We start from the raw sequence: 12,130 nt of genomic DNA on the forward strand, positions 1-12,130 counted from the left end.
CTCATGTCACCCCTTCTGGTTTGGACTCCCGAAGCTACATTGTTCTGATCTGCTCAAATTTCTCAGACTTCAGCCTAATAGCCACCTACCTCTCAGCTAAAAAACATAGGCAGTTCTCTGCTACATATTCAAGCATTAATAAGTATACATGCTAGTTCCCTTCTGAAACCTCCTAGGAGTTATCTTAACTCTTTCAAGTATGTGTGAATCCATACTTAAATACTCATTAAAATACTCATTTTGGAGCTATTAGTCAGCAATATTTAAAAGAAAGAGAATGGAACCATGGCATAATTTAAAAAGAACCCAAACTGGAGGCGGAGCCAAGATGGCAACTGGAAAGAAGCAGCACCCATGGGCTCTGACATCAACTACTAGAAAGCCTTGAAATCTTGGCCTTCAGTGGGACAAGCAAGGAGGCATCCTAAACGTGGACCAGGGAGGTGATTATAATTCAATTTGGGTAAAAATTAGAGCAAAAAAAAAAAGGAAATTGATTATTTCTCTCAGCCCCCCTCTCCCCATAACCAGACCCTGGGGCTAGGGAGCTGCTTCTAGCAGTCTTCCCACTGAGCTCCTTTCTTTACCAAGATTCCTGGCCCACCAGAGTGTTATTAAACCCTGCTTGCAAATTTCTAGGCTATTTGTGTTTTTCCTCTGAGTAAGGGACTTAGACCCATTCGGTGTGACAATTAGCTAATCAAGCAAGCCTCACCCAGTCTGGGAAATACTGCTTGAAAGTTCGTTTTTTTTTTCTCGTTTGTTTTGTATTGTATTTTCTTTCTCAATCAGTTGTCTAGACTCAATGTGCATAAGCTAACTGGGAGCTGTCCAAGCTGCAGACCCAGTGCTAGAGCTTTTTACTCTGTTCTATTTTACAAATACTTTTATATATACACGTATATCCCTTCCCCCCCCTCAGGTCGACCAAAATTAACTCTTAGTATACTTTCCATTGCTAGACGACAAGAATCATCACCCACTGTGAGAGAAACTTGTCTCATTTTTCATACCTCCTTCATACACTATCGCCCTTCTCCCACCTCCAAGCCAATTAAAAAAAAATGCAACTCTCCTTTCACTGCTTTTCTTTTTTCTGTTTCCTTCTTTTCTTTTTTCTTTTCTCTCTTTTGTTCCCCTGTCTTCCTTTCCCCCTTTCTCCTCCCTCTGCCTTCTCAATTCACTGATACTTATTTGTGAACTACTTCAGGGAAGAAGTCTGACTCAGAGCGGACTCTCTTTGTGTGTCTCTGCTCTACTTCCCCTTCCCCTCTTGCTACCCCTAGAATCTACAGTGGACAGTAGATTTGCATAATTGTCTATTCCTGCTATCCCTTTTTTCCTTTCTCTTTCTTTTTAATTTAGAGTTGGTTGCTATTTTTTCTTGAACTGGAGACATTGTGGGACTAACTGGTATTGGTTAAACTGCTTCAGTCATTGCTTTAGTTACTATTGTAATTTCTGAGGGTGATGATTGCATTTGTCATAAAGGTATTTAGTATAGTGTGGATTGTACATAAAACAAAACAACTGAGGAACAACAGAACATAAAAATAAAAAACACATAAAAAATGGGTAGATCAAGAGCAAATAAAACTGCTAATACAATGAATGAAGACAAGAGCCTAGAAGAAACTACAAATCAGCCAGAAGTAGACATATATAAGAAAAGTATGCAAGCAATAATACATTTATTAATCACAGAAATAAAAACAACTTTGGAGGAAAGGAATAGCAGTATTAGGGAAACAACAGATGAGACCCTCAAGGAAAATACTAACTAACATGAGGCAATTAGAGAACTGAAAGCTGAAATAGCTGTAATGAAGAAAGAAGCTGAGTGAAGGGAAAGCAGACTAGCAGAAGCAGAAAACAGAATTAGCCAGACAGAGGATGAACTAGAGAAAACTAAGAAAGAGGTGAAAGAGCTCAAAAAGAGATTGAGAGACACTGAAAACAACAGCAGAGACATATGGGATGATCTCAAAAGAAGTAAGATTCGTATAATTGGCCTGCCAGAGGAAGAAAGAGAGGAAGGGGAAGCAAGCATTCTAGAGAAAATTATAGAAGAAAACTTCCCAGACGTGAACAACAGAAAGGGCATTAAGATCCAAAAGGCTCAAGGAGTCCCAAACAGAATCAACACAAACCTGAAGACACCAAGATACATCATAGTCACAATTAAAAGAAATAAGGATATAGTAAGGATCCTAAAGACTGCAAGAGTAAAACAAAAGATCACATAAAGGGAAAACCCATAAGATTATCTGCAGACTTCTCCACCCAAACTCTAGACGCCAGAAGAGAATGGCAAGATATCTATCAAGCCCTGAATGAAAAAGGTGTCGTATGCTTTACATTGGTTTGTTCTAGCCCTCCCCCGCCAAGAGAATTGGATCAGTCCAGTTAATTTCGCGGGCCCGCTTGGCCCCACCCCAAGGAACCCCGAGAGAGGGTTCCTGAGTTCGAGAGTTCCAGAGTGACAGAGTTCCAGAGTTGGAGGGTTCCTGAGTTCGAGAGTAAGGGAGAGTGCTTGTGCTGCCGCAAAGAGACAGCAGAGTTCTGTTTGGTGATTAGATTATCTTAGTTTATGAATCGTTGTTCCTGAATAAAGAAATACAGCTTCCCTGCCCAGCCGTGTCTCCGCGTCTCTGTTACCCGCCCGTGAAGCAAGACTGGCTGGCAAGAGCCGCTGAAAATTTTAACAACAAATGGCGCCCACGTGGACCTGACCTGCACATCTCTCAGATAAGTAAAGACAATTTGGCTACCTACGCACTATGGCCCTCTCTTCTGCTTGTGAAGAGATCTCCAAAGGCCTCTGCTCTTTCTTCACGAGACTGTTTTGCTGTTTCTGGAACATTTATCTCTGGACCACTCTGTGGTTTCCACTCACTCGGGCTAACTCAGAACAGCCAGTGGGAAGAGCCAGCTGGAGGGAGGTGAGGCGCGGAGCTGCTGTTTCCACCTGGTTAAACAGCCAGCCAGCCGGCTGCGCCCAGACAACCCCGCGCACCGCGCCCGCAGCCCCGCAGCCCGCAGGAGGCCGACGCCAGCACACGAGAGCCCCTGGAGCCTGAGGCCAACATGCAAGAGCCCAAGGCCAGCCCACAGGAGCTGGCTCTCCACCACGTGGCACAGGGCACTGGACGCGTGATCCCTCCATGCTGCTCGGCCACTGTGAACAGGGCAGCAGACATGACAGGGCCATGGTGCATGGCCACGGCGGCCTATCATGGCTGCCACCCCTGGGCACCTAGGCCCACGCCTTCTACAAAACTGGCCTGCCTGCCCTCTTGCTATAAATTCTGGAACCATCCCGGGCCTCCCGGACCCCCAGGCTCCCTGCTGAAACTGGGCACACGAGATCTCCAGCCGCCGGTCCAGTCTGAAGGCAGACAAGCTGGAGTACGCAGAGATTTGTGCAGAGATCACAACCTGCAATTCCTAGAAGTAAAGCTGCGCGGGAAGCCACCTCCGGATGGTGAACCCCCCCCAACAACTAAGACAGTACAGATTTAAATTTGTGTTTAAAATGACATGTCTTCATAACAAAGGTTTCTCTCCTTGTGTATTAATGACCATGTTTATGTATATGTTTAAAGTTTGGTAAACAGTAACTTTAAGGCTAAATTCTTACTAGTCAAAGTTAAATGAAAAAGGTGTTCAACGTAATTCTCATAAAGATAAAAATTAACTTACATTTAAAGTCTAAGGTAAAAATTAGTTAACAAGCAATATATTTTAACTAAGTTGGTCTAAACAAAAGGTTAAATAGACTTGTTGATATGTAAAACTCTCCACTACCTTCTCTATTAGAAATGGTAGATCACACAATGGCTATGCTAATTATTCTCATGCCTGAGGTTTCCTCTCCGGCCCACACCTAGGGTGTGTCTCCATCTTGAATGGGTGTAACAAAAGGTTAAAAGACGTTGTTGATATGTAAAAGTCTCAAATTCCTTCTCTATTAGAAACGTTGGATCGTGCAGTAGATATGCTAATAACAAGTTTTGTTTCATAGTAAGTAAGTTGCAGCCAGCTGCCTTTGGGACTCTAGGCCATCCCCCGCCCCCATGCAAATGCCCGTTGAGGCAAGTAGCCCCCCAGAGGCAAGAAATGTTTTTTTTAAGCTGATAAAGTTTAGCCCACAGAGGCAGATATGGCCCCCTCAGGACTTCCCTTAGCAGTACACTGGTTCTTGTTGTTTACATGTTTCTTCATGTTTATGCCAGTTTCTTTTTTAAAAATGCCTGTATGATATATGTTTCTGTTCACCCCACACCCTTGATACTGTAGCCATTTAGTTAAAAGAAAAGGGGGAATTGTCGTATGCTTTACATTGGTTTGTTCTAGCCCTCCCCCGTCAAGATAATTGGATCAGTCCAGTTAATTTCGCGGGCCCGCTTGGCCCCGCCCCAAAGAACCCCGAGAGAGGGTTCCTGAGTTCGAGAGTGCCAGAGTTACAGAGGGTTCCCGAGTACGAGAGTTCAAGAGTTCCAGAGTGACAGAGTTCCAGAGTTGGAGGTTTCCTGAGTTCGAGAGTAAGGGAGAGTGCTTGTGCCGCCGCAAAGAGACGGCACAAGCAGAGTTCTGTTTGGTGATTAGTTTGTCTTAGTTTATGAATCGTTGTTCCTGAATAAAGAAATACAGCTTCCCTGCCCAGCCGTTGTCTCCGCATCTCTGTTACCCGCCCATGAAGCAAGACCGGCCGGCAAGAGCCGCTGAAAATTTTAACAACAAAAAAGGTTTCAACCAAGGATAATATATCCCACTAGACTTTCATTCAAACTAGATGGAGTCATCAAAACCCTCTCAGAGAAACAATAGTTAAAGGAAGCAAACATCACCAAACCGGCCCTGAAAGAGGTTCTAAAAGACCTCTTATAAACAAGAACATCACTATAATACTTGCAACATATCAAATAAAAACTTGTTGATCGATGGCACTACAACACATTAAATGCATAATATCAGTAAATGTCAATGGCTTAAACACACCCATCAAAAGGCACAGAGTGGGAGGATGGATCAGAAAACATAACCCAACCATGTGCTGCTTGCAAGAATCCCACTTGACCCAACAAGATAAACACAGACTTAAAGTGAAAGGATGGAAAACTATCCCGAAGGCTAATGGACCACAAAAAAGGCAGGAACAGCCATTCTCATCTCTGACACAAAGGATTTTAAATTAAATAAAGTAATAAAAGATAGGCAAGGTCATTACTTAATGATTATAGGATCAATCAGCAAAGAAGATATAACAATTATTAACATCTATGTACCCAATGAGGGACCAACTAAATACATCAAGCACCTTCTCAAAGTACTTCAAAAATACATCAATAGTAATACAATAATAGTTGGAGACTTTAACACCCAACTCTCACACTTAAACAGATCAACAAAACACAGAATCAACAAATAAACAAGAGAATTAAATGAAGAGATGGACAGACTACACCTCCTGGACATTTTTTTTAGAGTTCTTCACTCCAAAAAACTGGAATACACATTCTTTTCAAATCCACATAACACATACTCAAGGATAGACCACATGTTAGGCCACAAAGACAGCATCAATAAATTCAAGAGCATTGAAATCATCCCAAGTATCTTCTCAGACCACAGTGGAGTAAAACTAACATTTAACAACAAACAAAACTATTAAAAGTCACAGAATTTGGAAACTAAACAACATACTTCTTAAGAACCACCGGGTCAGAGAGACACTCAAGCAGGAAATACAAATGTTCCAGGAAACAAATGAAAATGAAGACACAAGCTATAAAAATATTTCGGATACAGCTAATGCAGTACTGAGAGTGAAACTCATAGCCATACAATCACATATCAAACAACAAGAAATAAACCAAATAAAAAACCTTACAGCACACCTCAAGGACTTAGAGGAAGAGGAACAAAGGAACCCTAAAGCAACCAGAAGGACATAAATCACTAAAGTTAGAGCAGAAATAAACAACATCTAAAATAAGAGAACCATACAAAAGATCAATGAAGCCAAATGCTGATTCTTCGAAAAATTAAACAAGATTGACAAACACCTAGCTAGACTCACTAAACAAAAAAGGGAGAATACTCAAATTCATAGAATTGTAAACTATAGAGGAGTTATCACAACTGACACCACAGAAATCCAGAAAATCATGTGAGACTTCTCTGAAGAACTATGTGCCACCAGGCTAGAAAATCTGGAAGAAATGGAAGAATTCCTAGAAGCATATGCCCTTCCAAAACTGAACCAAGAAGAACTACAAAACCTAAATGCACCAATCACAGACAAAGAAATTGAAATTGTTATTAAGAATCTCACCAACAACAAAAGCCCAGGACCAAATGGCTTCACAAACGAATTCTACAAAACCTTCAGGAAACAGTTAATACCCATACTCCTGAAGCTTTGCCATAAGATCGAGAGACAGGAACACTCCCTTACACCTTCTATGAAGCCAATATCACTCTGATACAAAAGCAGATAGAGACACAACAAAAAGAGAAAACTACAGATCAATATCGCTGATGAATATAGATGCCAAAATATTAAACAAGATCTTGGCCAACTGGATACAGGAGCATATAAAAAAGATTGTTCATCAAGACCAAGTGGGATTCATCCCAGAAATGCAAGGCTGGTTCAATATCCGTAAGTCAATCAATGTCATTCACCACATCAATAAAGGGATGCAAAAAGCCACATGATTGTCTCAATAGATGCAGAGAAAGCCTCTGACAAAATCCAACACCTATTCATGCTCAAAACTCTACAAAAAATGGGAATAGATGGGAAATTGCTCAAGATAGTGGAATCCATATATAGCAAACCTACAGCCAACATCATACTCAATGGACAGATGTTGAATGCATTTCCCCTCAGATTAGGGACTAGACAGGGCTGCACACTACCACCATTACTCTTCAACATAGTATTGGAAGTTCTTGCCATAGCAATCAGGCAAGAGAAAGAAATCAAAGGAATACAGATTGGAAGGGAAGAAGTCAAACTCTCACTATTTGCAGATGATATGATAGTATACATAGAAAAACCTAAAGAATCCAGTAAAAAACTACTGGAAGTTATTAGGCAATATAGCAAGGTATCAGGCTATAAAATCAATGTACAAAAATCAGTAACATTTCTCTAGGCAAAAACTAAATCTGAAGAAGAAGACATCCAGAAATCACTCCCATTTACTGTTGCAACAAAAATCAATAAAATACCTAAGAGTAAAGCTGACCAAAGAAGTGAAAGACCTGTATACTGAAAACTATGAGTCACTCTTCAAGGAAATAGAAACTGATACCAAGAAATGGAAAGATATACCATGCTCATGGATCAGAAGAATAAATATAATCAAAATGAATATTCTCCCCAGAGCCATATACAAATTTAATGCAATACCCACCAAAGTCCAACCAAGTTTCTTTAAGAAAATAGAACAAAAACTACATTCATTTATCTGGAACCAGAAAACACCTAGAATTGCCAAAACCATCTTGAGGAAAAGAAACAGAAATGGAGGCATCACACTCCCAGATCTCAAACTATATTATAAGGCCATCATCATCAAAACAGCCTGGTACTGGAACAAAAATGGGCACACAGACCAGTGGAACAGAATTGAAATCCCAGAACTAAATTCCCACACCTATGGACATTTAATCTTTGATAGGGGGCCCAAAGTATTAAATGGAAGAAGGAGGCTCTCTTCAATAAATGGTGCTGGGAAAACTGGGTTTTTTAACATGCAGAAAAATGAAATTGAACCACCTTATCTTACCAGAAACAAAAATCAACTCCAAATGGATCAAAGACCTGGATGTCAGAAAGAAACAATCAAATACTTAGAGGAAAATATTGGTAAAACAGTTTCCCACCTAAACCTCAAGGACATCTTTGATGAAACAAACCCAGTTGCAAGGAAGACTAAAGCAGAAACAAATCAATGGGACTACATCAAATTGAAAAGCTTCTGCACAGCCAAAGTAACTATCACACAAACAAAGAGACCCCTCACAGAATGGGAGATGATCTTCACATGCCAAACATCAGACAAGAGACTAATTACCAAAATATACAGAGAACTCAGCAAACTTAGCACCAAAAAAGCAAATGACCTCATCCAAAAATGGGCAGAGGATATGAACAGAACATTCACTTTAGAGGAGATCCAAAAGGCTAACAAACATATGAAAAACTGTTCCAGGTTGCTGATTGTCTGAGAGATGCAAATAAAGACAACATTATTCCTGTGAGAATGGCATACATCAAAAAGGACAGCAGCAACAAATGTTGGAGAAGCTGTGGGGACAGGGGAACCATTCTATACTGCTGGTGAGAATGTTAATTGCTCCAGCCTCTCTGGAGAGCATTCTGGAGAACTCTCACAAGGCTAGACATAGACCTTCCATATGACCCAGTAATTCCTCTCCTGGGGATATACCTCAAGGATTCCATAATGCCCAACTAAAAGATGTGTGTACATTTTATGTTCATAGCAGCACAATTCATAAAAGCTAAAACCTGGAAGTAACCCAGGTGCCCAACAGCAGATAAGTGGCTGAGAAAGATGTGGTATATATACACAATGGAATACTATGCAGCTATTAAGAACAATGAACCCACCTTATCTGACCCATCTTGGACAGAGCTAGAAGGAATTATGTTAAGTCAGCTAAGTCAGAAACATAAAGATGAATATGGGATGTCTCCACTCATCAACAGAAGTTGAGAAAAAAGAACAGAAAGGGAAACTAAAAGCAGGATCTGATTAAATCAAGAGCAGGGCACTTATGTAAAAACACTGTGGTGAAGGGGAGGGTGGCCATTGGGCTTCCTGCCTCGGTGGGAGTTTGGGGGTGGAGGCAGGGGGGGGTGGGGATGGGACAACAGACTTTTGGTGGTGGGAGTGGTGTTTATGTACAATCCTATTAAAGTGTAAACATATAAACCACTATTTAATTAATATGAGAGGCAAAAAGTTGATCACATGTCTAGAACTTCTTAAAACACAGACTGAGTCTTTAACTCATAGGTGGTCTTTGATATGTTGTCTCTCTCAAAAGCCTAAACCAGGGAGAACAGAAGCAACCGGTAGCACAGCTATATACAGGATGCTGGGTATTATACCCCAAACCCTAACAAAGGGACTTTCCAAAGTTAACCCTATCACCAAATAATGTGACGATAACAATAACTATCCATTGTCTTCTTGAACCCTAAGACAACAGGAACCTCACATTTCCACTATAGAGCCTATATTTCTCCCAGTCCTGGAACCTTAGGGTGGGGCCCACTTTTCTGCATGCTGCTCTCAATTCAAATCAAATAATTTTGCATCCACAGATCGCAACCTAATCAATGCAATGAGTGCCACCCCAGCATGCTTCACTTCAGACTGTCACCAGAGATTTCAGGTGTAGAACGACAACCCTTCAGCTTCATCACTCAGGTGAGGCCTTTCCTTTCATAGTATTCTCTAATTTCATTCCATGTGTTCCACTGGCCAATAAAGTCCCCAAACCTAGGTATAGTCCAGGTCCCCTGAGATAGAGCATAGGTTTAACATGCCCATAAACTAGAGGAAAAATATATACCTGAAAGCAGAAGTACACAAGAGCATACAGGGAATACCCCCCAACACTTCATCTGCACTATTCCAGTCTTTAGGTCCATGATTGTTCCAATTTGTTTGGCTTTGTATGTTAACTTTCTTTTCAGCTACCAGGTTCTGGATGCCAGCAAGATGCTGACCAGACTTCCCTGGACAGACTGCCCCATCAATGTGTACTGCAGCTCTGCTTCCTCAGAGATCCACCCTACTAGGGAAAGAGAGAGGCAGACTGGGAGTATGGATCGACCAGTCAATGCCTTTTTCAGTGGAGAAGCAATTACAGAAGCCAGACCTTCCACCCTCTGCAACCCACAACAACCCTGTATCCATACTCCCAGAGAGATAGAGAATGGGAAGGCTATCAGTGGAGGGGATGGGACATGGAGATCAGGTTGTCGGAGTTGTGAGGAATTGTACCCTTCTTATTCTATGGTTTTGTTAATGTCTCCTTTCTTAAATAAAAATAATTAAAAAATAAAAAAAAGAACCCAAACTGTCTTTGGGTGTTATTTATTCTTCCAGAGCCTAAGCCCTCTTGAGAAAGAAATACATCCACAAGGATTAGATGACTTTGCCTAAAAATCTGTTAACCCAGTATTGGCAGGGATGGGATATTCCCTTAGTCACCTTATTGTTTTGTAAGTTGGTCATTAAGAAGGCTTTTAGGTTGACGGCTTAGTGGTATGTCATTAGTCTACAGGACAGGAAAACTAATTTATCACACAGTTGATTTCCATCTGGGTCCCAGACTCCAAGACCACAGGGACCCTTTTAATCAACATTCTCCCTACAATCTTTTGTTAAGTGCTTGCTTTGGATAAATGCTTTTGGCAAAGCCCTTTCCCTTCCAGAGCATAGTTAACAATATTTGAAGGTGATTATCTCTCCTATGGACCGACACTGAAAACCTTCCTAAAGGGGAAAAAGCAATGCTTATGTATAAGATAAAGCCTCAGAAACTGCTGATTCAAGTATAGTGGACATCCAAACCCAATGGCCAGCTGGTGCCTAATCACATTCTCTACTATGAAAATTGTAATTGACATGGGCTGTATGTAGATGTACCTATGGAAAACCCTTTGGCCAGGGCTACTGGCCAATTGGAATCAAGTGTGAACAGAGAAAGAGGATTGATAGACAAGAGGGAAGGGAGATTAGAAAGGGGAAAAGGTGGCCATACAGCCTGTAAGAGGTAGAGAGAGTAGCTTCCAGTCCAGAGGTTGCCAAGATACAGATCTCAGGAGTTCTAACAGCAGTTAGCTTCTATATCAGTGATATGAGTGGTTTGTGAGCTTAAAGGGATTTCTGCAACTACTAAACACAAAAATCTGATTAAAACTATTAAACCTTGTGACTTAATGTCTTTGGTTTAATATTTGGAAGAAAAAGAGCCATTGATGCCAATATACAGTATATAATAAAAGTCCCAGCTTTGATTTAATCCCTAATCACCCTTATACGCCAGGCCAGAGCTGGTGGATTTCAACCTACCATGCATCTATTTGTAGTAGAGAACTTCCCTCATGAACCATTATTCATCCATGTGATTTTGTTTTAAACAACAGGATATGTGGTCAGTGGAGCAAGAATTCTGTAGGTATAAAAATCCCATTTTTAATTGCTTTTCTATACTTGAAGCGGTTTTATTCCATTTCTGCTGTGGATTTGACATATAAGATCACCCATAGTTTTTGTAACATTGTAAATTTTCATATCCTCTACACCAATCACAATTTCTCTTTTTATTTTTATTTTTATATGTTTTATTTATTAATGAGAAAGGAGGAGAGAGAGAAAGAACCAGACATCACTCTGGCACAGGTGCTGGAGGGGACTGAACTCAGTATCTCATGCTTGAAAGTCCAGTGCTTTATCCACTGTGCCATTTCCCAGACCATTCTCCCTCTCTCTGTATCTGAAACACAAAGAATGAAAAACTCAGCAGATAGGAGGTCTGAGGGTGTGTCTGAGAAACTGTGAGTTCTTCTCCCTCTTCACAGTTAAGAGTAAGTCCCCTGGTGGTGTGAACAGGGGAGTAGGCCTGCCTTTGAGGCTTTAATGAAAACCAGTGGCCCTTCTTGGGTCTGAATGGAGGTCAAGGACTCTCTCTCTCTCTCTCTCTCTCTCTCTCTCTCTCTCTCTCTCTCTGTGTGTGTGTGTGTGTGTGTGTGTGTTGGGGGAAGTAACACTGATCCTCTGATGACCTTTGCTTCTTTTTTTGTTTGTTTGTTTTTGTTTCATTTTTTAATTTATTGGTGATTTAAGAAGGATACAATTCCAATGTTTTTCTATCTCCCTAGTGGGGTAAGGCTCTGAGTAAGTCGACACATTGAGGTCATCTGCACAGAGAGGTCAGGTTGGCATGATGGTAGCATCTACACTTGGTGGCTGAAAACCATTAAGATATAAAGCAGGAAAAAAAATGCTTATTAATCAGGATCCTAAAGGTAAGAGTATAGCAGATGAGATTTTGGGTCTTCATGATGGTAAAACCA

Source organism: Erinaceus europaeus, chromosome 13 (assembly GCF_950295315.1).
Source record: "Erinaceus europaeus chromosome 13, mEriEur2.1, whole genome shotgun sequence".
Taxonomy (NCBI): Eukaryota; Metazoa; Chordata; class Mammalia; order Eulipotyphla; family Erinaceidae; genus Erinaceus; species Erinaceus europaeus.